Genomic DNA, 27,651 nt, shown 5'->3' on the forward strand with positions numbered 1-27,651 from the left:
GGATAATAGAGGAGGTTCCCTAGGGTACTTTTGCCCAGCTCCTCCTCTCCTCTGGTCCTGCTTGCCCTTTACCTTTTCTCCTCTGGCTTGGCTTATGACAGCAGTGGAAAGAAATTAATGCAGGCATGTGAGCTAGTGCACTCTCACAGGCCATCTGGTAGCCACATTTGTACCTCTACATGGACGTCCTGTTATGAAGTAAACCATTGTAGAGGTAGGACTCTCCTGAGGACTATGAGTATATGTCAGCTCATAATGCTCATTTATTTCCATTGCTGCTGCAGGCCAGTGGAAGAGAAGAGGTGAGTGGAGGAAGACAGCTCCAGCTAGATCTCACCAAGTATGCTGCAAACTCTCTCTGAACTGGCACTGGCGCTGGCGCCTTTAAAATTTTATTTCATAAGCAACTGCCCATGTTGCCTGCGGGTAAATCTGTGCCTGGTTCTGGAGGCAATTGTCCTGTGGCTTCTTTATCTTCTCCCCCTTTACCAAGGGGATGTATGTATGGGCAGGGACATAGGTCTATACATGTTTGTGTATCTTTGTCTATTTATCTATCTGTCTATCTGACTATTTTACTGTACAGTATATATAGACACACATAGAAAGGGAGTACACAAGGAAAGGTATTGGAGTCATTGGAGGAAGGTTTGTCCCTATAAACGTCTCTTTCTTCTGAAGGTTTTCACACCTCTCTCTATAGAAAAAAAAAACAAAACTGATAAGAATACTCTCCTTTCTTATCATAGCTGTCACCCATGTCCCTTCAGAGATCATATTCCCATTGGCCAGTTTTTTAGACTTCACAGAATCTGCTCTTTTTGAGATGATTTTTTCACTCAGGCGAGCTTTATCACCAGCTTTCTCTCCCGAGGCTATCCACATAAAGTGATCAAACGTGTTTTAAACACCTTCTTTATACTAATGTGGATAAGTGCAAGGTGATGCATATAGGGAAAAATAACCCATGCTATAATTACACAATGTTGGGTTCCATATTAGGTGCTACAACCCAAGAAGAGATCTAGGTGTCATAGTGGATAACATATTGAAATTGTCGGTACAGTGTGCTGCAGCAGTCAAAAAAGCAAACAGAATGTTGGGAATTATTAGAAAGGGAATGGTGAATAAAACGGAAAATGTCATAATGCCTCTGTATCGCTCCATGGTGAGACCGCACCTTGAATACTGTGTACAATTCTGGTCGCCGCATCTCAAAAAAGATATAATTGCGATGGAGAAGGTACAGAGAAGGGCTACCAAAATGATAAGGGGAATGGAACAACTCCCCTATGAGGAAAGACTAAAGAGGTTAGGACTTTTCAGCTTGAAGAAGAGACGACTGAGGGGGGATATGATAGAGGTGTTTAAAATCATGAGAGGTCTAGAATGGGTGGATGTGAATCGGTTATTTACTCTTTCGGATAGTAGAAAGACTAGGGGGCACTCCATGAAGTTAGCATGGGGCACATTTAAAACTAATCGGAGAAAGTTCTTTTTTACTCAACGCACAATTAAACTCTGGAATTTGTTGCCAGAGGATGTGGTTAGTGCAGTTAGTATAGCAGTGTTTAAAAAAGGATTGGATAAGTTCTTGGAGGAAAGTCCATTACCTGCTATTAAGTTCACTTAGAGAATAGCCACTGCCATTAGCAATGGTTACATGGAATAGACTTAGTTTTTGGGTACTTGCCAGGTTCTTATGGCCTGGATTGGCCACTGTTGGAAACAGGATGCTGGGCTTGATGGACCCTTGGTCTGACCCAGTATAGCATTTTCTTATGTTCTTATGTTCTTATTGGGCCTTGCTTTCACTCTAACCTCCCTCCGACGACTGCGATACCTTTACTTGAGTACTCCCTTTCTAACCTGCCTGCTATGCTATCTGCAACATCATAAGACATCACTGGTCTTTATTACGTCCCATTTCTGTTTTTCATAAGAATCTTTGTTTTGCATTCAGCTGTGGCCATAACCTTCATGATCTGCTCATTTATTCCAAATTTCATGATTCTTCTTTCACGTTCCCTTCTTCCTTCTCTGGACATGTTCCATGCGGCTCTTGTACAGCCTGCTCTTTTTCTCTTATCATATCTCAGTTTTCCCATTCATCCCTTAACAGATCATTTTTTTCTAAAATTCTCTTCTGACTATATTTCCTCTTGTGTTGTCTATATTATACTGTGCCCATGTTAAAAACATAAGAACATAAGAAATTGCCATGCTGGGTCAGACCAAGGGTCCATCAAGCCCAGCATCATTTTTCCAACAGAGGCCAAACCAGGTCACAAGAACCTGGCAAGTACCCAAACACTAAGAAGATCCCAATGCTACTGATGCCAGTAATAGCAGAGGCCATTCCCTAAGTTAACTCAAGAGATGTCACTCGACATCCAAGGTCCGCAACAGACTATATTCCTCCACATCTCTATCCTTATCCGGTGCTGGCAGGGAAATCGATTGATTCAAGTGAAAGTCCAAAACCACTTTTGGCAAAAAAGATGGAACAGTTTGCAGATGGACCGCCCCTGGAGTCACTCGCAGGAATGGTTTCCGGCAAGAAACAGCCTGCAGTTCAGATACTCTACGCGCAGAACAAATTGCCATCAGAAAAAACATCTCCAAGGTAAGTTCTATGTAAAGCCCCCATCCGCTGTTGGGCAGTTAATCATTTTATGTAAACCGGAGTGATTTGTAATTCCCACAAGAACTTCGGTATATAAAAATTAAAAATAAATAAAATAAAATAAAGTAACCTCAAGGAGAAGGTATGCAGTGGCTGAAAGGTGGAACCTGCCAGAAAATCCAAAACCCTCTTATATAGAAACATAGAAACATAGAAATGACTGCAGAAGAAGACCAAATGGCCCATCCAGTCTGCCCAGTAAGCTTCACACATTTTTTCTCTCATACTTATCTGTTTCTCCAGCTCTTGGTTCTATTTCCCTTCCACCCCCACCATTAACGTAGAGAGCAGTGATGGAGCTGCATCCAAGTGAAATATGTAGCTTGATTAGTTAGGGGGTAGTAGGGGTAGTAACCACTGCAATAAGCAAGCTTCACCCATGCTTATTTGTTTTACCCAGACTATGTTATACAGCCCTTATTGGTTGTTTTTCTTCTCCCCTGCCCTTGAAGCAGAGAGCTATGCTGGATATGCGTGAAGTATCAGTTTTTCTTCTCCCCTGCCGTTGAAGCAGAGAGCTATGCTGGAAATGCGTGATGTATCAGTCTTCTCCCATGCCGTTGAAGCAGAGAGCCATGCTGGATATGCATTGAAAGTGAAGTATCAGGCACATTTGGTTTGGGGTAGTAACCGCCGTAACAAGCCAGCTACTCCCCGCTTTGTGAGTGCGAATCCTTTTTTCTTCTCCCCTGCCGTTGAAGCTATGCTGGATATGCGTGAAGAATCAGTTTTTTTTTTTTCCCCTGCTGTTGAAGCAGGGGAAAAAAGAGACCACTCATATGATTTGGATCCACATTTTTGAGCACTTATCCTGTCTCTGACATTCGCAAGAAAATCCCCCACTTGTTCAACACTGGCTTCATTTCTCTCCTTCACCTGAAGATTTGCGTTTCTTTGTTATTGACAAAGTTCCTCAGTCTAGCCGTGGTGGAAATTTTTTCTTGCATCCTTTATCGCTATCTTCTTCCTTTTGTTTACATTTTTAGCCACGACTTCTCTGCGTCTTTATGATGTAAACTTTTTGACAGGTGTCTTTTTTGGTGCCTTTTTTCAGTGTTTAAATTCTCCTTGTTCCGCTTCTTTCCCATTTGCTGTACATTTGTTTATTACCTCTTTACACCATGGTTAGTCATCTCTCTAATGCGATTCTATTTTACCTGCATTTTTTTGTCATCCCAATCTTGATTTCCTCAGACAAGTGCCACATGAGATTCTTCTACTTTAAATTGTGGTGAGCCTTCTTTCTGTTAATTTTTCCTTCCTTACCTCTCTGTTTCCTTGCACTGTATACTTAAATGATTACTCTTTAATGTTTGTTATATTTTGTAAACCCTTATATATAATTTTACTATGATTGTGATTATTTCTTTTCAGACATTTAAGAGGTTTCCCTTCTTAATTGTGGTGAGATTTATGTTTTCCTTTATCCTACTTTTATGTTTTATTGTTTTTTCTTTTGTTGTCTTAGCTGGTTTATTTGCTGTTCTGTTTTTCTTTGTCTTCATTTGTCCACTATTTAAAATGTTATACTTTTTAATTTTAGATGTGACTTGGTTCCTCCTAATGCAGTTCTCAAAACATGGCCCATGTCGAGGGACCACTTATCTTTGGTTGTGTTTAAACCCACCTCTATTTGCTACCCCTTAATAAATGAAGGGTGTATGGGGGCGTAAAGTCTAGCTATGAATAAATAATAAGGCACAGAAAACAAAAAGGGACATTTTTTTATTTATCTTATATTCTACTTATGGGCACTTCAAATCAGATTACATTTAGGTAATATAGGCATTTCCCTATCCCCAGAGGGGATAATGATGCGGAAAAAGTGAAAACAGGAGGAGACAAAAGAAACATAAAATGGAAAGGATATCCTGGAAACAGAGTTATGAAAAAACATATAGAGGAAAGCTGGAGAGAGATGGGGACCAATGTGATTAGAAAAGTAAATGCCCAGAAAATAAAGGTAGAAAAAATTATTTTATTATTCAGTTTAATAATGTGAATGTTTCAGTTCTGGGAGATGTGAATCTCTGATATCTTTCTGTATTGCTCCGAACAGGAAGAAATGCATTTATTTCAATATTTCTACTGTTAACACTGCATGCAGAATTTGGCTTCTTAGGGGTTTCCAGTTTAATTGGTATCTACATATTTCTGTTTCTAGTTTGTGGTCACTTATATGGTGAGGGTCTATCTGTTTGCTGCATGTGACTGAGGATATTATTTTGTTAGTGTTTAGGTATCTGTGGCAATCTATCTTCTTCTGTTTTCCCACTAGAAAGTATGTTGATGATCTAGGGCATGTTGCAAATTTTACAATGCTGCCTTTTCATTAGGGGTGTGCATTCGTTCCCTATGAATTGGTAATCTGCAACGTATAGGGCCATATTCGTTGTATTCATGGGGAAGTGAAACTTATCGCGATTCTCCACGAATACAACAAATCGTTGCTGAATTATTCGGCCACCTTAAGGAGCTAATTTAAACAAACCCCCCACCCTCCTGACCCCCCCAAGACTTACCAAAACTCCCTGGTGGTCTAGCGGGGGGTCCGGGAGCCATCTCCTGCAATCATACCCTTGGCTGCCGGTATTCAAAATGGCGCTGATAGCCTTTGACCTACTATGTCACAGGGGCTACCGGTGCCATTGGTCAGCCCCTGTAACATGGTAGGAGCAATGGATGGCCGGTGCCATCTTGTGCTCCTACCATGTGACAGGGGCTGACCAATGGCACCGGTAGCCCCTGTGACATAGTGAGGGCAAAGGCTATTGGTGTCATTTTGAGTACTGGCAGCCGACGGCCCGAGTGTAGGAGGTCGCTCCCGGACCTCCGCTGGACTTTTGGCAAGTCTTGTGGGGATCTGGAGGGTCCCCCAAGACTTATCAAAAGTCCCTGGTGGTCCAGCGGGGGTCCGGGAGTGATCTCCTGCACTCGGGCCATCGGCTGCCAGTAATCAAAATGGTGCCGATAGCCTTTGCCCTTACTATGTCACAGGGGCTACCGGTGCCATTGGTCAGCCCCTGTCACATGGTAGGAGCACAAGATGGCACCGGCCATCCATTGCTCCTACCATGTGACAGGGGCTGACCAATGGCACCGGTAGCTCCTGTGACATAGTAGGTCAAAGGCTATCAGCGCCATTTTGAATACCGGCAGCCAAGGGTATGATTGCAGGAGATGGCTCCCGGACCCCCCGCTAGACCACCAGGGAGTTTTGGTAAGTCTTGGGGGGGTCAAGAGGGTGGGGGGTTGTAGTTAATTTAATTTTACCCGGGAAATGAATAAGAATTAATGTATAAACGTATCGGGGGGAGGGGGGTGCCCTTGCCGAATGCAACGTATCTGCCCCCCGACGAATACGAATCCCAAATGCAATGTATGGCATCCCTCTGCACATCCCTACTTTTCATAGGTAGGAATGTGAATATTCATTTATAGTTTTATATTTAAATGTACGATGTCCAGTTATGTATTTTTACATGATCATTTTCTAAGATGCTTGAAGTGGGATCATGGTTGGTTCCATTATCAAAATTATGCTGGGGGCACTGAGTCCTAGCAATGCCTCAGCGAGGACTTGGCACTGGCAGTGTGTATAATTAAAAGAAAGAGGCAGGAAGGGAATGGATTTGAGAAAGACTGTTGAGGACAGAGTGGGGTGTGAGGTTGAAAATTGAGAGAGAGACTGCTGGGGCTTATGGGGAGAGACAGCTAAGAACAGGGTGGGGTGTGAAGGATGAGAGTCTTGTCCCCTGTTCCTTTCCCTTTCCCCAGCCTTCTCTCTCTCTCTTTCAAGTGTTACCTACCGTCTTCATCAGTCTCTCTTTCTCTCTCTCTCTCTCTCTCTCTCTCTCACTCTCCCTTCTCTTCAACAGTTTCATTCTCTCTCCTCATGGGGATAGGGGGTATTGAGAGAGAGACATATTGACCTACTGCTAATGGGGAGGGGGGAGAGTAATTATCACACTCACAGGTGTATGCCTTTTGCCTTATGCCCACCCAGATTAACTTTGGGCCAAAAAATCAGTTCTGGGTATGCCACTAATCTTGCTTGCTTCATTTTCTAGATTTCATGTGATAAGGGTCTTTGAAATCCAAACGTAGCTAGGGTAACAGTCAATATTCATTGGTAGAATTTTAAAGTTTTGAAAGGCAAGGGGTGTTTCTGATGTGCTGCAGAAGCTGTTTGGGGGACTTCCCACCTTATCCCTCACCACACACCACTTTCTCTGTTTTTCTTTTAGAGATTTAATTTTGTGTTGAATCAACAATTAAATATACTCCTGATTCTTGCAACATTCCAATTAAAGGATTTCTAAAGGTAAATCATGAAATTAAAAAAACCCCAAAAAACAAATCCATAGCTGTCCCACTCGCTTAATTAATCCTGTCTCTACCTCACCTGATTTAATTTTTTCCTATTCTGGCATCATACTAAGTTCTAGACTTAGGAGTGCATTTCTCAGTTTCTTACACAGAACTAGTACTGATATGCCATATCTACTTCACAATGTACATTGATTAACAAGAATTTCCATAACCAGATCTCTCCTCAAATCATTTTCAGACCTCCAAATATTATATTGATACTGAATTAAGTTTCCCTCTCTTCAATTTATTCCCACCTATTTTAAATTTTCTCAGTCATTGCCTGGCTGTCTTAACTCAAACTCTCTTAATTGATTTTTGCTGAGTGTCTTGTCTGTTGTCATGACTAAATTGTATACTCTAAGGAGTAGGAATTGTCCATTATTTGTCTCTGTAGAGTGCTGGATAGATATGGTATGCACTATAGAATCATTATAATAATAATAGTCAACAATTAATTGATTTTGGAGGATGAAATCCTTACATGTTCAACAGATGAAAAGGAGGGCTTTATTAGGAGAAGAATTAATGACATTAATTAATGGAGGATATTAATGATATCAATTAACAGATTGAAAAGTTTGTATTTTAACGTTTGGGGTGGGGGATATACTATATGGGGTAGATTTTCAGAAAGTGCGATTTGGCGTACTTTTGTTGGCGCATCAGGCGCAAACAAAAGTACGCTGGATTTTAGTAGATACGCACGTAGCCGCTAAAATCCTGGATCGGCGCGCGCAAGGCTACCGATTCTGTATAGCCGGCGCGCGCCGAGCCGCGCAGCCTACCTCCGTTCCCTCCGAGGCCGCTCCGAAATCGGAGCGGCCTCGGAGGCAATTCTCTAACACCCTCCCCTCACCTTCCCCTCCCTTCCTCTACCTAACCCACCCACCCGGCCCTGTCTAAACCCCCCCCTTACCTTTGTCGGGGGATTTACGCCTCCCGGAGGGAGACGTAAATCCCCGCGTGCCAGTGGGCTGCTAGCGCGCCGGGACGCGACCTGGGGGCGGGTCCGGAGGGCGCGGCCACGCCCCAGAACGCCCCGGGCCATAACCACGCCCCCGGGCCCACTCCCAACACGCCCCGAAAACGCCGCGCGGATCGGGCCCGCCCCCACGACACGCCCCCGACACGCCCCCCTCTGAAAACCCCGGGACTTACGCGAGTCCCGGGGCTCTGCGCGTGCCGGTAGGCCTATGTAAAATAGGCGCACCGGCGCGCAGGGCCCTGCTAGCCTAAATCCGGGCGGATTTAGGCGTATTTAGGCGAGCAGGGCTCTTAAAATCCGCCCCTAAGAATCTATATTTCTCAAACTATGGAAATGCTTGCAAAGGCAATATTATAGCAAATTTAACTGCTGTTTATTTATACAGATTTTTCATCAATTTATTTATTTATGATTTATATTCTGTTTTTCCAAATATTTGTTGAAGGCAGATTACAAGTTAGAACAATCCCAATTTAAGCACGCATATCACAAATAAAAAATTCAACAATATTAAGTATTAAGTAAAAACAACAGATAAAACATTAGATAATATAAAAAACCATACTTCAAGGAAAGGCTTCTTTAAAGAATAAAGTGAAGTCTACTGTAAAGTATTGTAGAAAAGTTATTTCAAGTTTTCTATTTCACTAGCTATAGCTTATAATTATCAGGGTAAGAAACAGGTCAGTGGTCCTCAGAGTTTTGTATCTCACAATCTCATTTCAGAAATAGAAAGCAATTACAGTACCTGGATATGAGCTGCAATTATCAGAGATAATTTTCTTATGAGCTTTCCTAACTGACTGCTTCACCCCTTTATGCCTTTTAAAAGCTATTACCCACAGGAATAATGTCACTGGAATAAATTACAATTTTAATATAATGTGTTTTTTTTCTGTATTGAAAATTGCTTACTGATTAAAACAGGGTACACACATTAATTCATACTTGAATCAGAAGTCTAACAAATGATATTGAATCTGTTCAAAATATTTGTTCAAAATATACTGTTCACATCCTGCAATATAAAAATTTGTGATATATGAACCATAAAACTCTACCCTGTATTTTATGTTTTGTGGTATGAAGTCTTTCAACAGCAAAATGAATACTGTCAGCATCACATATTCTAAGAATAAAATATGGGAGAACTAAAAAATCCTGTGCACCCTACATACTGGTCTTAGATTCCCCTACCATATTATTCAGAAAAGAGTTGCATTGTTTTCCATGCTCATATGTTCTAGTCCTAACTTATAAAATGAATAGCTTTGGGTAGGAAGAGGAGAAGTGAGAGTGTATTGTATCAGGGGATCATGAGGCAAGTGATCAAACAGAATAAATCCAGTGGAGTGCTGAAGAGGACTCCCAGGGACTCTCAAGTCCATTGTTAAATTATTTCATAAAATCAAAGAATATTTCCACCGAGTGGAGCACAATTGGGCAGAACCTCTGGATAAGAAATTGTTAGTACATCACTGAATAGATCATACTGTATCTTTAATATTCTCAATGTTTACAACCTCTTATGTGCCATCCAAATTAGTTTTACTCCTTTAGTGTTACCCTGTCAGTCATAATATGCTTCTTTGAAGACTAGGGATGACAAGGTCAATTCAGATTTATGGGCCTAACAAATAAAACTCAAGCTAAAAAAAAATGAAGCATGGCTTCATAAAAAATGTAATATGAATGTTAAAAAGCTACTTAATGAGTGATACAATAAGATGTAATATGGTTTCGGTAAAAAAAAAATGTCTGTAATTGCATGGTTATGTTTTTATTATGCTTGGAAACCGAAAAGTTCATTACTGAGGGGAAGTTATATATCATGATCATGCTAAACTGAGCATGCTCAGTTGTCTTTTTCTCTTGCCTTCTCCTGCTAGTTTAAAAAAAATACAAGTAAGCTGTGCAAAGGAGAATATTTTGTCAAAGATAAGGGAGAAATGGGAGAGCTACTACACTCCAGGAGAATAGGTGAAAGAAGAGCAGATAGTTCCAAGAGAGCAGTAAACTGACATGAGTGTATGTTTAGAATAATCTGTCTTTTGTGTCAGTAAGACTCTTCAAAAAGTGGTGTGAAAAGAAGTGGTTGGAGATAGAAAAGAAAATGAAAGGGTACAAATCATGGAGGATTCTTGCCAACCTGATTCAGAAGGGCCCTGGAATCTGATGTCCTTAAAGTTTTGGCATTGTAATGACAAGAATATAATACGATTTGCTACACTGGGTCAGACCAAAGGTCCATCAAGCCCAGTATCCTATTTCCAACAGTGACCAATCCAGGGCACAAGTACCTGGTAGAATACCAAAAGGTTGAAAGAGTGCATGATGCTTATCCCAGGGATAAGTAGTGGATTTCCCCAAGACCCCTTAATAATGGTTTATGGACTTTTCTTCCAGGAACTTATCCAAACCTTTTTTAAACCTAGCTATATTAACAGCTTTCACCACATCCTCCAGCAACAAACAGCAGAGTTTAATTATGCATTGAGTAAAAAAATATTTTCTCCTAACTTAAATGTATTACCTAGTAACTTCATTGAATGCCCTCTGGTCTTCATACTTTTTGAAGGAAAAAACTGATTTGTGTTACTCATTCTTCTCTACTCATTATTTTATAGACCTCAAGCATTCCTTCCCTCAGCCATCTATTCTCCAAGCTGAAGAGCCCTAACCGCTTTAGCCTTTCCTCATAGTTGAATCATTCAATCCCCTTTATCATTTTGGTTACCCTTTCAGTAACTTTTCTAATTTTGAGATGTGGTGACCAGAACTGCACAAAATACTCAATGTGCAGTCGCACCAAAGAGTGACAAAGAAGAATTAGGATATTCTCTGTTTTATTCTCCATTCCTTTCCTAATAATTCCTAGCATGCTATTTGCTTTCTTGGCTTCCATCACACACACTGAGCAGAGAATTTTGACATATTATCCACGATGACACCTACATCTTTTTCTGGATGGTGACTTCCAATGTGGAACTGTTGCACTAGCTGGCTGCAGAACTCCGCGGTCGGTCCCGCTCACCTCCCAATGCCGTATCCCCTCTCTGTGGCCCAGAGATGCCACCAACCTTCAGTACTTGCAGCTGGCCTCCCTCACCCACTGCCAATGCTATACTTCCTCCACCACTGCTGCTGACTTGCTGAACCTTCCGGCACCTCCTTACTCACATGCACATGCCTCTCTTCTTCTTTTAAAGGGCCCGTGGTGGGAAAACCTCCATGGCCTTCGCTGATGATATCCGCACTCTTGGACTATTTAAGGCCAGACCCTGCCCTTGGTCCTGGCCTCTGCAACAGGTGGAACTCTGTGTGAGTAGCTAGTTGCCTCATTCCGTGTTCTTGTGTTCGTGTTCCTGACCTTTGTCTCGTCTTCCCCTGGACTGATTCTTGGTCTTGATCTCGGACCTCCTCTGGACTCTGCCTGATTGTCACCTGTCTCAACCTTGGTACATTTCATGGAGTTACTTGATTGCCACCTGCCTTGATCCTTGGCCCGTCTTCTGGACTCTGTTACTAGCCGCCTGCCCCGACCCTTAGAATGTCTCGACTCTTCTTTCACCTGCCGTCCTTCATGGGAATCTTCATCACTGGAGACCTGTGCCTAAGTCCAGCTGGCCCTGGCACCCGAGGGCTCAACCTGCAGGGAATGTGGTCTGGTAGTGGTGAAGGTCTTGTTGGGTCTCAGCACTGACCAATACCTCCCGCCGCTGATGAGGACCTGCAGGGTTCCTCCCTGCAAGTAGTGTCAAACTCGTCTCAGTCCAAGGGTCCACTCCTTCAACAGTTTGCAGAGGCCTTGGACCCAGTGGATCTCTCAGGCCTCCATGCCATTCTGGGCCTGGTGCAGAAGATTCAGCAGCAACAGCAATTTCTGGAAGCCCTGGCAGGCACTATGGAACACCTCAGCACCCGTTTTGAAGCCACCACTGCCATGACAAGCACCATAATGCCAGCAGCCCATAGACCTATACTGGTAGCATCTACCATACACCTTCCGGTACCCACTAGGTACTCAGGGGACTCCAAGCTGTGCCAGGGTTTCTTAAATCAGTGTTTATGTATTTTTTGCTGCAACCTACGCAGTTCTCAAGCAACTCTATCAAGACAACCTGCATCCTCTCTCTCCTTGATGGGAAGGCACTGGCTTGGGCCTCCCCCCTGTGGGAGTAGGAAGATGCACTGATTCAAGACCTGTCTCAATTTGTCAAGGCTTTTAAGCAGGTTTTTGATGAGCCCAGCCTTCTGAATACAGTGGGGGTCATACCTGCTGCACCTACAACAGGGTACCAGAACCCTTACGGACTATGCCATCAACTTTCATACCATGGCTACGGAGTTGAATTGGAGAGAGGACAGTCTCTGGAGCATTTTTTTGGAAGGACTCTCCTCTTGATCAAAGATGAGTTAGCAGCCCGGGAACTACCTTAATCACTTGATGCCTTCATTGACCTGGCTGGGAGGATTGATCAGTACCTCCAGCAAAGAGCGCATGAATTGCAAGTTCCACATAGATGTGTGCAACTCATGCCATCATTTTCATAACCCCTTGTTCCATTACCCATGGTGAACCCTGCCTCTGGATGCCAAGGAGAACTGATGCAGCTTGGGCAGAGCCACATCATGCTGGAAGAGAAGCAGCATTGCCATGCCCAGGGGCTCTGCTTTTACTGTGCCAGAAAAGGGTACCTGTTGGCCCAATGTCCAGTAAAGCAGGGAAATGCCTAGGATTCAATGGGGAGATGACCCTAGGCTATACCCTGCCCGCTCCCCAACTTACATTTCCAGTGGCAATAACAATGGATGAAAACAAATTTTCCACCCTTGTACTAGTGGATTCCAGTGCAGGGGGAAATTTCATCATGAAGGTCATTGAGGAGCACCTGAAACTATGGACGGTCCCCAGGGAGTCACAGCTCATCATCTTTTCCATTTCCATAGAACATTTGCCTGAGCAGCTCACTGTGATGACAGTGCCGCTGATGCTTCACACTGGCATCTTACACTGGGAGGAGATAGTCTTCCATATCATTGAGAAGGCCATACACCAGATTGTGCTGGGACTACCCTGGTTACAACTGCACTCTCCTCATTTTGACTGGGGATCCCTCCAGCTGACAAGGTGGAGCCCTCATTGACGGTCTGTGTGCCTTCTTCCTGTTACACCTCCACCCTTGGTTCTACTAGCCTCAATCTCACTGGGACTGCCACCTCAATGTGCCGACTTTGCGGGTGTTTTTTCCAAATAGGCTGCAGAGATCTTGTCAGAGCACAATCCCAGAGGGGCAGAGCTAGCAATCTATTATGGATCTCCTCCAGGAGAGGGAGGAGTTAACATGTTCCTAAAATCCTTCACAGACTCTCTTCTATCTCAGAAGCTATCACATACCTATATCTTGTGAATTACTATTATAGATTGCAGATAGGCCCTCATGGAGTGAGTACCGGTTCCTATGTTCCTAAAACTCTCCAAGGACTCTTCTATTCCAGAAGGCATCTCATACACAGATATTGTGAGTTCTCATTCCAGACTGCATATTAGAAACCAGTACTCGCCTACGGCTCCTGTTCCTGAATATACTGAAGACTCTCTGTTGCATAGAAACCATTACAGATATCTACAATTGTGAGTGTATCATCTACTACTGTTCCTAATCTCCAAAGACTCCCTTCTGTCTAAGATGTTATCGCAGGTATGGAGATCGTGAGTCATTATTACAGATTGCAGAGAGGAACCGATACTCGCTTCACTATGGCTTAATACTCCCAAGCTAAGAGACAGGTGGAATGCACGAACAGAACAATTAAGACTTTCCTGACATCCTTTATTAACGAGCGTCAGGAAAACTGGGCCACCCTTTTACTGTGGACTGAATTCTCCCACAACTTTTGCAGCAGCACTTCTACCAAAGCCTCTCCATTCCTGATTGTCTATGGATGGCAACCGTACCCTCCATTACGTATTTCATTAACAGTTGCCTCATCAGCAGCTCAACTGACCACTCACAAACTCATAAGAACATAAGAAATTGCCATGTTGGGTCAGACCAAGGGTCCATCAAGCCCAACATCCTATTTCCAACAGAGGCCTAACTAGGCAAAAAGAACCTGGCAAGAACCCATACACTAAGAAGATCCCATGCTACTGATGCCAGTAATAGCAGAGACCATTCCCTAAGTCAATTTAAGAACATAAGAACAGAAGAAAATGCCATACTGGATCAGACCAAGGGTCCATCAAGCCCAGCATCCTGTTTCCAACAGTGGCCAATCCAGGCCATAAGAGCCTGGCAAGTACCCAAAAACTAAGTCTATTCCATGTTACCATTGCTAATGGCAGTGGCTATTCTCTAAGTGAACTTAATAGCAGGTAATGGACTTCTCCTCCAAGAACTTATCCAATCCTTTTTTAAACACAGCTATACTAACTGCACTAACCACATCCTCTGGCAACAAATTCCAGAGTTTAATTGTGCGTTGAGTAAAAAAGAACTTTATCCGATTAGTTTTAAATATGCCCCATGCTAACTTCATGGAGTGCCCCCTAGTCTTTCTATTATCCGAAAGAGTAAATAACCGATTCACATCTACCCGTTCTAGACCTCTCATGATTTTAAACACCTCTATCATATCCCCCCTCAGCTGTCTCTTCTCCAAGCTGAAAAGTCCTAACCTCTTTAGTCTTTCTCATAGGGGAGCTGTTCCATTTCCCTTTCATTTTTTTAGCCCTTCTCTGTACCTTCTCCATCACAATTATATCTTTTTTGAGATGTGGCGACCAGAATTGTACACAGTATTGAAGGTGCGGTCTCACCATGGAGCGATACAGAGGCAGTATGATATTTTCTGTTTTATTCACCATTCCCTTTCTAATAATTCCCAACATTCTGTTTGCTTTTTTGACTGCCGCAGCACACTGAACTGACAATTTCAATGTGTTATCCACTATGATGCCTAGATCTCTTTCTTGGGTTGTAGCACCTAATATGGAACCCAACATTGTGTAATTATAGCATGGGTTATTTTTCCCCATAGGCATCACCTTGCACTTATCCACATTAAATTTAATCTGCCACCTGGATGCCCAACCTTCCAATCTCACTAGGTCCTCCTGCAATCCATCACAATCCGCTTCTGATTTAACTATTCTGTACAATTTTGTGTCATCTGAAAATCTGATTATCTCACTCGTCGTATTTCTTTCCAGATCATTTATAAATATATTGAAAAGTAAGGGTCCCAATACAGATCCATGAGGCCCTATCTAAACACCCCCCCCCCCTTACCTTTGTGCGCATCGCCGGCAGCCCCACTCCGTCCTCCGGTCCCGGGGGCATGGTCCGGAGGCCTCGACCATGCCCCCAGGTCGGCACCACGCCCCCTGGCCCGCCACCGAAACACCGCATCGTTTCAGGAACGCCCCTGCCACCCCCCCCCCCTCCCCGTTTCGAAAGCCCTGGGACTTACTCGCATCCCGGGGCTTTATGCGCGCCGGCGGCCTATGCAAAATAGGTGCGCCGGCGCGCAGGGGTTTTAAAATCCGCCCCTTATTGTAAGTAAATGTAACCAGGATTCTCAGTTTTTAACTCAGCTCACTGGCATAGGATTAGCTTTGTGAGGATGTATAAATGATGTAAGTCTGATTCCTAAAGGTATAGATTAGTTAGAAGTGTTACTTTTTTATTTATTTATAGACATTTGATATTCTGCTTTTTTTCCATACGTGGTCTATTGGTGGGTTACAAAACAAGTTTCGACTAACAATTACAATGCATTGGTTGAAGGCAATTTACAATTACAGTTGAATCAAGTTTAGAATGGATGGCGCTGAGAGACCAGGGTATATAACAAAGTCCTTTCTTGTTGATTCAGATTTATATACCAAAAAGACTGGGTACCTCTGCTAGGGAATCTGAGAGAAGGTGTATCCAAAGAGCCAGGCCTTAGCTTTTTTCATGAAAGTGAAGTAACATGGCTCAAGGTATAGGGGTACTGGTAACTTATTCCAGATTTTTGGAGCATAACAACTGAAGGCATAAGGTCTTGTATAGGATACCTAGAGAAGGGGAGGAAAGAAGAGCCATTTTGGAGGATCTGAGTTCTCTAGTGACAATGTGGAGGAAAAGAATTTGAGGGAGATACTCAGGGGCCTGTTACTCATGAACTTGTAGATGAAGCATAAGGTTTTGAATTGTATCCTGCTTTTGACTGGGAGCCACAGTAGGGGTGTGAATCGTGTGATCGATCGTCTTAACAATCAATTTTGGCAGGGGGGGGAGGGAAATCTGATCGTCGTTTTTTTTTTTTTTTGTTAAATCGTTAAAAATCGTAAATCGGGGGAGGGCGGGAAAACCGGCACACCAAAACAACCCTAAAACCCACCCCGAACCTTTAAAACAAATCCCCCACCCTCCCGAACCCCCCCCCAAAATGTTTTAAATTACCTGGGGTCCAGTGGGGGGGTCCCAGCGCGATCTCCCATGATCTCCCGCTCTCGGGCCACGGCTGCATTGAGAAATGGCGCCGGTGGCCCTTTGCCCTTATCATGTGACAGGGCAAAGGTAGCGCCGGCGCCATTTTGGTTCCTGGCTCCTGACGTCACGCGTGCAGGAGATCGCTCCCGGACCCACGCTGGACCCCCAGGGACTTTTGGCCAGCTTGGGGGGGGGGCCTCCTGACCCCCACAAGACTTGCCAAAAGTCCAGCGGGGGTCCGGGAGCGACCTCCTGCACACGGGCCGTATTGCCAATCTTCAAAATGGCGCCGGCACTACCTTTGCCCTGTCACATGATAAGGGCAAAGGGCCACCGGCCCCATTTCTCAATGCAGCCGTGGCCCGAGAGTGGGAGATCGTGGGAGATCGCGGGAGATCGCGCTGGGACCCCCCCACTGGACCCCAGTTAATTTAATACATTTTGGGGGGGTTCGGGAGGGTGGGGGATTTGTTTTAAAGGTTCGGGGTGGGTTTTAGGGTTGTTTTGGTGTGCCAGTTTTCCCGCGCCCTATTTAACGATACAATACAAATGCCCCTGATGATAATTCGCGGGCATTTGTATTGTATCGTGAACTCTAACGATTTTGGATGATTTTAAAATTATCTGACGATAATTTTGATCGTTCAAAAACGATTCACATCCCTAGGAGCCAGTGCATCTGTTAGTATGGTCTTATGTGATTGGTTGCTTTGATCCCTACCAAGATTCTAGTGGCTATACTCCTTTTGACCTTGGGCAAGTCACTTTACCCTACATTGCCTCAGGTACAAAAACTTAGATTGTAAGCCCTCTGGGGATAGAGAAATACCTACAGTACCTGAATGTAAACCGGTGTGATATCTCAATTGAGATGAATGTCGGTATATAAAAAAAAAAAAAAATAAAAAATAATAATAGAAGCTGGAGGTACTTTAGAATATATAGTGAAATGACATTAAATAAAGAGTTGCAGTAGTTATTTGGCTGGTGAATAACACATGTATTACAGTAGCAAGATTGTTTATCAAGGTCACTGTTAGGGATGTGCAGACCAAAAGTTTATGTTCATAAGTCCATAAGTCGAAAGGGGGGGTCAATTTCGGTCAATATGGACATATGGAGAATTCCATAAGTTGAGTCTATGTCCATACGTGTACCGGTTCCCTAAATAAAAATTTAAACCCCTCGCCCTCCTTAATCCCCCCCCCAAGACTTACCAAAACTCCCTGGTGGTCCAGCGGGGAGTCAGGATGCCATTTCTGTACTCCTTTGCGAGGAGCACGTGACGGCGTCACGTCATTCCCTGCGCGTTCGCTCCGGGACCCTCGTTGGACCCAAAAGGAACTTTTAGCCAGCTTGGGGGGGGGTCGCCCCCCCAAGCTGGCCAAAAGTTCCTTTTGGGTCCAACGAGGGTCCCGGAGCGAACGTGCGGGGAATCACGTGACGTCCGTGTCACTCCGACGTGACGCCGACGTCACGTGCTCCTCGCAAAGGAGTACAGAAATGGCGTCCTGACTCCCCGCTGGACCACCAGGGAGTTTTGGTAAGTCTTGGGGGGGGGGGGGATTAAAGAGGGTGAGGGGTTTAAATTTTTATTTAGGATCAACAATCGCGATTTCCAACGTATTCAACATAGCTATGTTGAATAAGTTGGAAATCCGATCGTTTTCGCCTCATCACTTTTTTAAGTTAAAAAAAAATAATAAGTTGTGTTTTACATATAAGTTCAAAACGAATGCACACCCCTAGTCACTGTACAGTTGGCGAATCTGGCACATATGCAATAAAGAAGTCCTTACCATCTTAGACATATATGAGTTTCCATTGTGAGGTTCAAATGAAATTGAACCTCTAGACTTCATACTTACTCCTTAGATTGTAAGGAGTTACCTGATTAAAAAGTCATGAGATAGGAGGTGATGTCCTTTCATGGATTACAAACTGGTTAAAAGACAGGAAACGAGAGTAGGATTAAATGGTCAGTTTTCTCAGTGGAAAAGGGTAAACAGTAGAGTGCCTCAGGGATCTGTACTTGGTCTGGAGCTTTTCAATATATATATAAATGATCTGGAAAGGAATACGACGAGTGAGGTTATCAAATTTGCAGATGATACAAAATTATTCAGAGTAGTTAAATCACAAGCAGACTGTGATACATTACAGGAGGACCTTGCAAGACTGGAAGATTGGGCATCAATTGGCAGATGAAATTTAATGTGGACAAGTGCAAGGTGTTGCATATAGGGAAAAATAACCCTTGCTATAGTTACACGATGTTAGGTTCCATATATTAGGAGCTATCACCCAGGAAAAGGATCTAGGCAACATAAAAACCTGGTTATTCAAATGTGCCTATCCTGAATAACTTTTACACTCTTACAGCTCCCCCGTGTACTACTACAGCAACATAACTCCCTTCTTTAAGTTAAGGTTCCCGCCAAGTTCTCTTCTTGTTATTGTTGTTTTGAATGCTGCTCTTAAGTTTTCCCTCTCCCAGTTTTTCTCCCCTGTTAACATGCACTTTCAAACTTTTGTTCAAATGTGAACCAGTATGATGACCCTACTAATACCGGTATATAAAAGCCTGTAAATAAATAAATAAATAGTGGATAATACTTTGAAATTGTCAGCTCAATGTGCTGCAGCAGTCAAAAAAGCAAACAAGGAATTATTAGGAATGGTTAATAAAACGGAAAATGGCATAATGCCTCTGTATTGCTCCATGGTGAGCAACTTGAATACTGTGTACAATTCTGGTCGCCACATCTCAAAAAAGATATAATTGCGATGGAGAAGGTACAGAGAAGGGCAACCAAAATGATAAAGAGGATGGAACAGCTCCCTTATGAGGAAAGGCTGAAGAGGTTAGGGTTGTTCAGCTTTTCACTCAATGCACAATTAAGCTCTGGAATTTGTTGCCAGAGGATGTGGTTTGTGCAGTTAGTGTAGCTGGGTTCAAAAAAGGTTTGGATAAGTTCTTGGAGGAGAAGTCCATTAATTGCTATTAATCAAGTTTACTTAGGGAATAGCCACAGCTTTTAACTGCATCAGAAGCATGGGATCTTAACAACATAAGAAAATGCCATACTGGGTCAGACCAAGGGTCCATCAAGCCCAGCATCCTGCTTCCAACAGTGGCCAATCCAGGCCAAAAGAACCTAGCAAGTACCCAAAAACGAAGTCTATTCCATGTTACCATTGCTAATGGCAGTGGCTATTCTCTAGGTGAACTTAATAGCAGGTAATGGACTTCTCCTCCAAGAACTTATCCAATCCTTTTTTAAACACAGCTATACTAACTGCACTAACCACATCCTCTGGCAATAAATTCCAGAGTTTAATTGTGCGTTGAGTAAAAAAGAACTTTCTCCGATTAGTTTTAATTGTGCCCCATGTTAACTTCATGGAGTGCCCCCTAGTCATTCTACTATTCGAAAGAGTAAATAACTGATTCACATCTACCCGTTCTAGACCTCTCATGATTTTAAACACCTCTATCATATCCCCCCTCAGTTGTCTCTTCTCCAAGCTGAAAAGTCCTAACCTCTTTAGTCTTTCCTCATAGGGGAGTTGTTCCATTCCCTCTTATCATTTTGGTAGCCCTTCTCTGTACCTTCTCCATCGCAATTATATCTTTTTTGAGATTCGGTGACCAGAATTGTACACAGTATTCAAGGTGTGGTCTCACCATGGAGTGATACAGAGGCATTATGATATTTTCTGTTTTATTCACCATTCCCTTTCTAATAATTCCCAACATTCTGTTTGCTTTTTTGACTGCCGCAGCACACTGAACCGACAATTTCAATGTGTTATCCACTATGACACCTAGATCTCTTTCTTGGGTTGTAGCACCTAATATGGAACCCAACATTGTGTTGGGTACTTTCCAGGTTCTTGTGGTCTGGTTTGGCCTCTGTTGGAAACAGGTTTGATGGACCCTTGTTCTGACCCAGCATGGCAATTTCTTGTGTTCTTATGCCAGGGAATGGGATGACCTTGATGACTGAGTCAGAGAAATTATGATTTGGCAGGGTTTTATTTGAGATTGTTGTTGCTAAGTCATTGGACTACTGCTGTAAGACAATCATTGAGAATGGCAATAGATGAGGTTTGGTCTGATCCCATTATTATGCAGAATTGAATGTCATCAGCAAATAAGCAGAATTCCATGTTGAAGGATTGAATGAGGTTGCAGACTGGGTGAATATAAATGTTGAAAAGTATTGGGGAGATGACTGAATGCTGGGGTTGGATGGTTTTCTTTGGCAAATGTGATAGATTGCATTCTGTTAGAGAGGAATGATTTAAACCATTTGAGGGCAATGCCTTCAATGCCAATGCCTCTTAGACATTGAACCAAAGGTTTGTGGTTTACAGTGTCAAAGGCAGCAGAAACATCCAGAAGGACTATGAGGGAATTATCACCTTGGTCTGCATGTAGGTAGATACTGTTAGTGATGGCCATTAGGACAGATTCTGACCCATGGACTTTCCTGAAGATGGATTAGAGATGATGCAGGATGTTGCCATCTTCTAGGATGTCAAGGAGTTGGAACTAAACCACTTTTTCCACTTGCTTGGACAAGAAGATAGGTCTGGAGACTGGATCATAGTTGTAAATTATTTTTGGATCAGTGCCTGGTTTCTTCAAGATTGGCTTGATAACTGCCTTTTTAAGCAACAGGGGTAAGGACCCGTAGGTAAGAATGGCATTAATTATGACAGCTAGGGGGCTGGGTCATGTTTCAGGTTACAGATGAATCTTGGGGGGAAAGGGTCTAAAGGGCATAGGGATCAACTGATACTTTGGTGAATCTTCTCCCCCTCCTGGGGAGATTGTGCTGAAGTCAGACAATGGGGTACTGTCAGGAAGGAGTTTGCAATTGGCCAAGATTGAAAGAGAGATATTTGTATTCACGTGGCAACTTGGATCTGGGGTGAGTGAAGAAGAGGTAGAATCAAAAAAGAAAGAAAAAGTTGTGTTTCTCATTTTTTAAATGGCAATTAGTGATATCACAAATGAGCACTGTAAGTCAGAACTGCATTCTGCCTCAGTTGCAGCAGATCAGTTCATTATGATCTTTTCAGCCAATTATCTTTAATATATTAATGGGATTCTTTGAGAACTCTCTATTACATGTAGTATGATGGCTGTCCTTTTGACCTGAAAGCCCATCCTTCTTTATGTTTCCATACATGAGAAGAATGCATGTGAGACCTCTTTTAGATGACATGAGAATCATTTGGTGCTCTGTTAGTATGTAAGAGTGTTTTTTGAAACACACAAAGCTATTTTCAGAATTTGCACAGATTGTAAATGATATGGTAGGTGTTAATCTTCAATTTAAATAATAAAGGGCGACAATGATATGAGGGATAATGTTAGATGTTTATAAGCATACATGTATAATAAACATATGTGATTTGGATATAATCCATTTGCTTTTAAATAATTGTGATATCTTAATGCTGAATAAATTAACTATATCCATCAAAAATCCAGACTAAAGTTTGGCATCAATTCATGATTTTAGTCCAGTAAAATGGTTTAAGGGTACATTTAATTTTCCATTCCTCACATTAGATGAATGAACAGAAAGGTGCAAGATCAGCATTTTGTTCCTGAACACCAGCTAAAATGAACACTAGTATCTGAAGGTTACTACTGAGAATATCTGTCTTAGTAATTAAGTTATACTGTTACCCAGAAGAACCTTTTTAGCATGATAGTTTCTCATGATGGATGAAAGCTTTCTACCTCCAGTTTTCATTTTATAAAATGTACCCAGTATGGCTACCTCATGTTCCAAATTATTGCATTTTGAACAGAATACTTTTAAAATTAGAAAACATATTGAATTAACAAATGCATATATATTATTGTACAGGCAAACTATCCAACATGCAAAATATTAATCATGGTAAATAATGTAGGTCACATTAAAAAGGGGAATACTCTACTGACTAGTAAAAAGAATGTAATTCAAGATTATATAGCTCTAATATAGCTTTGATCTGATGATGCTGTTATACACGTTTGACATATATTACAGCACCCAAAACTTGAGGACTTGATTGCTGAACAGCTAGAACTGCCAGTCTCTGTTCAAGAAATCTCATTGGCCATTTATATAATCAACTCTCAAATAAAACCAGGTAGGGATTCGTTTACTGCTGAATTTTTATGAAAAATGTAGTTTCCTTTAGCCCCTAAAGTACATTGCTTATATGATAATCTTTTGGAGAATGAACTGGATATAAGATACTTTTTCTAAGGCTGTTATTATTCTTGCTACACAAATCTGGTAAAGTTTTACTGTTACATGTGAGATGAGACTGAAGAACCTGAATATGTATATCCTGGAGGAGAGGTGGTGCAGGAGAGAGATTTTATTTATTTATTTTATTTATATACCATCAATCTGGTGTACAAACTTGGTAGTTTACAATGAAGATAAATATTAAATAATGTGGTTAAATCATAATTAAAATAATATACAAATGAACTAGAGGTCATGATATGAAACTCCAGGGCAGGGGACACAGAACCAAACTCAGGAAATATGGGCCAGATTTTATAACAAGCGCGCGGGTGTAGATTTGTTCGTGCAACCCGGCGCAAACAAATCTATGCCCAGTTTTATAACATGCGTGTGCTGCCGTGCGCATGTTATAAAATCCAGGGTCGGCGTGTGCAGGGGGGTGCACAATTGTGCAACCTGCGCGTGCTGAGCCGAGCAGCCTGCCTCCTTTCCCTCCAAGGCCGCTCTGAAATTGGAGCGGCCTCGGAGGGAACTTTCCTTCTGCCCTCCCACACCTTCCCCTCCCTTCCCCTATCTAACCCGTCCCCCAGCCCTAACTAACCCCCCCTGACCTTTATTGAAGAAGTTACGCCTGCCTCTGGGCAAGCGTAACTTGCATACGCCGGCTCTCCATCCCCCGGCCCGGTGGCTTTTCCGGAGGCCTCGGTCCTGCCCACGGCCCCGCCTCCAGAGCGCCCATTTTTTCAAGCCCCGGGACTTATGTACGTCCCGGGACTTGCGTGCGCCGCTAAGCCTATGCAAGATAGGCTCGGTGCGCGCAGGCGGAGGCAGGGGTAGGTTTTTGGGGGTTGCGCGTGTATTTTACGCATGCAACCCTTTGAAAATCTACCCCTATTTCTTCACAAAGAAAGTGGTAAATGCATAGAATACCCTTCCGGAAGAGATGGTGAAGATGAAACTGGTGATGGAATTCAAGAGATCATGGGATAAACACTGCGGATCCCTACAGGCTAGAAGATAGAAATTAAAAAATGGGGTAATACTTCTGCATAGGGGTAACCTGCACAGAGCAGCAGTCACTACCACCTTTAGCAGAAGATGTGGGTGAAACCTGAATGGAGCGTCAATTACTTAACGTAGGCAAAGGGTAAGCTACATGGAACTGCAGTTACTATCCTTAACTGAAGGCATGGAGGGTAACTTGTATGAAGCAGGAATTACTACCAAAAGCAACTTTCTGGGCAAATTGGATGGAACTTTGGACTTTATCTGCCATCATATACTTTGATAATATGTTACTATGTTACATCAGAACCACAAGCACATTTATCTAATTATTATCGCAAGATAGATGAAAAATTATTGCCAATGAGATTGGCCAAAGTTATTGTAAATCATATTCATTCAGATCAAAAAGACTTTATGAAGAAGAGAGGAAAGGCGAGATAAGGGAGATATGATAGAAACATTTAAATATCTCAAAGGTATTCATGTACAGGAAGTTTGCCTCTTTCAGTGGAAAGGAGGATCTAGAATGAGGGGTGATGGGATGAGGGTGGAATGCAGTAATCTTAGGAAATATTTCTAAAGAAGTTGATGGATGGATGGAACAGCCTCCCGGAATGTTGCACTCGGGGGTGAACCCCTATCCTGTGGTAGTACAGAAACTGGCCTCAGGGGGCGGAGCATGGAAGGAGACAGAGGCAGTGTAGGTCTTCACCGCTGGAAGCCCGAGGTCCCCCCAGCAGGAGCTCTTAGGGACCCGGGCTGCTGGGACTTAGGTGGGTCTCGCAGGGTCTCCTGGGAGAGTCAGAGTCCGGCATGCCCACAGACACTGGAAGAGCGCTATTGGGTTTGAAGCTGGAGACAGGTTGGAAGAGAGTGAACCAGAAGAGAGTTGGTGAGGACAAGGCTAGAGACAGAGCCAGAATCAAGCAAGGTCAGACAAACAGGGTCAAAGACCAAGAATCAGTCCAAGGAGTGGTCAATGAAGCAAGGGTCAAGATCCAGAGGTCAGGCAAGGTCGAAGAGCAAACTGAGGTCTTTGGCAGGTGGCAGGCAGATCAGGAATAAGCTGAGGTCTTTGGCAGGCGGCAGGCAGGTCAGGAACAAGCGGAGGTCTTTGGCAGGCAGCAGGCAGGCAGGCAGATCAGGAACAAGCTGAGGTCTTTGGCAGGTGGCAGGCAGGCAAGCTGAGGTCTTTACCAGAAAGTCAGTCTGAGGTAAGACCAGGGAGATGAACAACGAACACAGGAACAAGCAGGCAAGGAAGCAGGTACAAGCAGGAATGGAACTGGAACAGAAGGATTCTGGAACAAGACTAGGAACAAGTAAGCAAGTACACGAGCAAGGGCAACCTCAGGAACAAACCGACCTGATTGCCAAGGCAAGGAAGTGAGGCCATGAACTTCCTTTTAACAAGAGTTCAATCAGGGTGCATCACGGAACTAGGACCCACCCTAGAATCTACATCAGGGCGCCTGGTGCGCGCGTAGAGGCGTGGCTAGCTGCTGAGACGCCGAGGCCTGGCGTGAGGCCCGGCACGCGACTGAAGGCCCGGCGACCGACGCCGCAGGACACCGCGGCCTAGCTGGACTCGCAAGGGCTGCAAGGGAGACAGGACCGGGACCCGCTGTATGACCCCAAAGGTGAGCGGTCCTGTGCACGGGACAACCACGGGTGGGGCGCATAACCCAGAAGAGGTGGTGGAAACAAAACAAAGTATCCAAAGACAAAGCATGGGATAAATACAGAGGATCCCTAAGGGAGTGATGGGTGTTATAAAGCTTAATTGTGCTGATAGGCAGACTAGATGGGATATGCAGTCTTTTTCTGCTGTCATGTTTCTATATTTCTGAGTTAGACTTGTCTCTAATAATGCAAGACTTTTTTTTGGTCAAAAACAAATAGGGTGTTGTTATCTGCTAATGTTCTAAAATCTCTGTATTTTGTTATGCATGAAGTGTTAAACTGTATAAAGTGAATAATACTCATTCTAATTGTTGGTTTTGTGGTTTAGACCTTGGAACATTTGGACATATGATTTTGTCATATTCAAATATTTTTCCTTTTTGGCAGGAAGCTTGGACTCAAATCAAGGTAAAAATGAACTTAGATCTGGATATTACTTTCCATCTAATTCTTTTTTGTTTACTTTGACTAAATTCTTCACACTCTATTTCCACAAAAAATTTGTGGATATTCTTAATTCACTAACCCTTATGAAAATTTTAAATGATTGGAAAATGTACAGTTTTATTACTTTTCTGGTAAAATATAGTATATTGGTCATAGAGGTGTAAATTATTCTCTGCCAGAAAGTCAAATATATCTAAAAAAAAATAGAAAGTATTTTGGAAACGGTAAAGGTTATATTGTCTGTCTAATGACATATCTGATTAATGGTATTGTGTAACCCCTTGTTTTTTTCTGTTATTGCTGGGTTGTGCATTTTTTTTGTTTGTTTTTGTATTGCTAATGGTTTATATAAATGCAATAAAAACTGAACTAAAAAATAATGTAGGTCAGGAAAAAATAAAATGAGTCAATCTGAAATGTAGAGAGTTTTAGAAAATCAACACTAAAAAATTCAGACCATAAGAATGATGAGTTTAATCATGTAGAAGTTTGTTCATAGATACTGGCAATGATTCTTCAAACAGAAACAATAGTTGCATCAACTAGATAGATTCTAATCAGCCCATCTAATGACTCTCTGTATAGTTATAATTTTAAAAGTGCTTGCTATGGCATCTCAGATCTTCAAAACTGTAAAGTTCATCCAGAATAGTGGATGAAGAACTTATAGCCAACTATCTTTGCCACTACCTAGTGCATGAAAGTACTGAACATTTCAAAGTAAGCACATGAGATGGATCAGTTCATTGTCAGGCCCAAAAAACAAGAAGGAAGTCAGTCAAACAAAGCCGTGAGGAATGAAAACGAGGAGATACCGAAAGTCCTCAAAAATATTTATTAAGAAACAATTAATCCATGAATGCCTGACTCTAGGCCTGAGTTTAGCCCAGTGAAGGGCTGCTTCAGGTGCTCATTTAAAATGACATCAATAACGAGATCCAAAATATGAGTAGCAGGGTTTTCCACTATCTTGTTGATGTACTCATTCCATAGAGGTTCATAAACGAGCTCTTAGGCGCACGACAGTGTGCACTCTTAAGGTTCTTTCAATCAAAGCGGCTCCAAAGCACATCACAATGTAGTATGCGTGCAACAACAGCAGGAAAGCAATATCAACCCGACTGTAGGAACGCTATAATTGCAATCTGATTAGTTTCGGAATACACACATATTGTACTCCGAAACTAATCAGATTGTATGCTGAAACTAATCAGATTGCAATTATAGCGTTCCTACAGTCGGGTTGATATTGCTTTCCTGCTGTTGTTGCACGCATACTACATTTTGATGTGCTTTGGAGCCGCTTTGATTGAAAGAACCTTAAGCGTGCACACTGTCATGCGCCTAAGAGCTCGTTTATGAACTTCTATGGAATGAGTACATCAACAAGATAGTGGAAAACCCTGCTACATGTTTTGGATCTCGTTATTGATGTCATTTTAAATGAGGCCCTGAAGCAGCCCTTCACTGGGTGAAACTTCGGCATCTCCTCGTTTTCATTCCTCAGTCCATTGTCAGATACTTGTCATAGTAAAAAAAAAAAGTCCCTTCAAAATGAAATCCCATTGAAAGGAAACTGGCAGGGTGAAACACAATCTACTTGGAAAGCTGCTTCCAATTCCACCTTGGTCATAAGGGCACCTTGGCTGCATTCCCTAAGTGGCACTAAGGCACTGAATTATCCAGAGGGGATGTAGTGATTCACTGAAGCATCTTCAG

General features: G+C 42.8%; 1 protein-coding gene across 6 annotated transcripts in view; it reads left to right on the plus strand.

Annotated features, from left to right (window-relative positions):
• KLHL4 (kelch like family member 4) overlaps positions 1–27,651 on the plus strand; it is a 569,208-nt gene that overhangs the window by 247,888 nt on the left and 293,669 nt on the right. For 2 of the 6 annotated variants that reach the window (XM_029606596.1, XM_029606597.1), the window contains 2 exons: positions 22,585–22,687; positions 25,873–25,893. The exons of 3 other annotated variants lie outside the window; for them this stretch is intronic. The gene's annotated coding sequence lies outside the window, so the exon portion shown is untranslated. The remainder of the gene's footprint in view (positions 1–22,584; positions 22,688–25,872; positions 25,894–27,651) is intronic. One more of the 6 variants, XM_029606599.1, reaches the window with a different exon arrangement.

Source organism: Rhinatrema bivittatum, chromosome 6 (genome assembly GCF_901001135.1).
Source record: "Rhinatrema bivittatum chromosome 6, aRhiBiv1.1, whole genome shotgun sequence".
NCBI lineage: Eukaryota > Metazoa > Chordata > Amphibia > Gymnophiona > Rhinatrematidae > Rhinatrema > Rhinatrema bivittatum.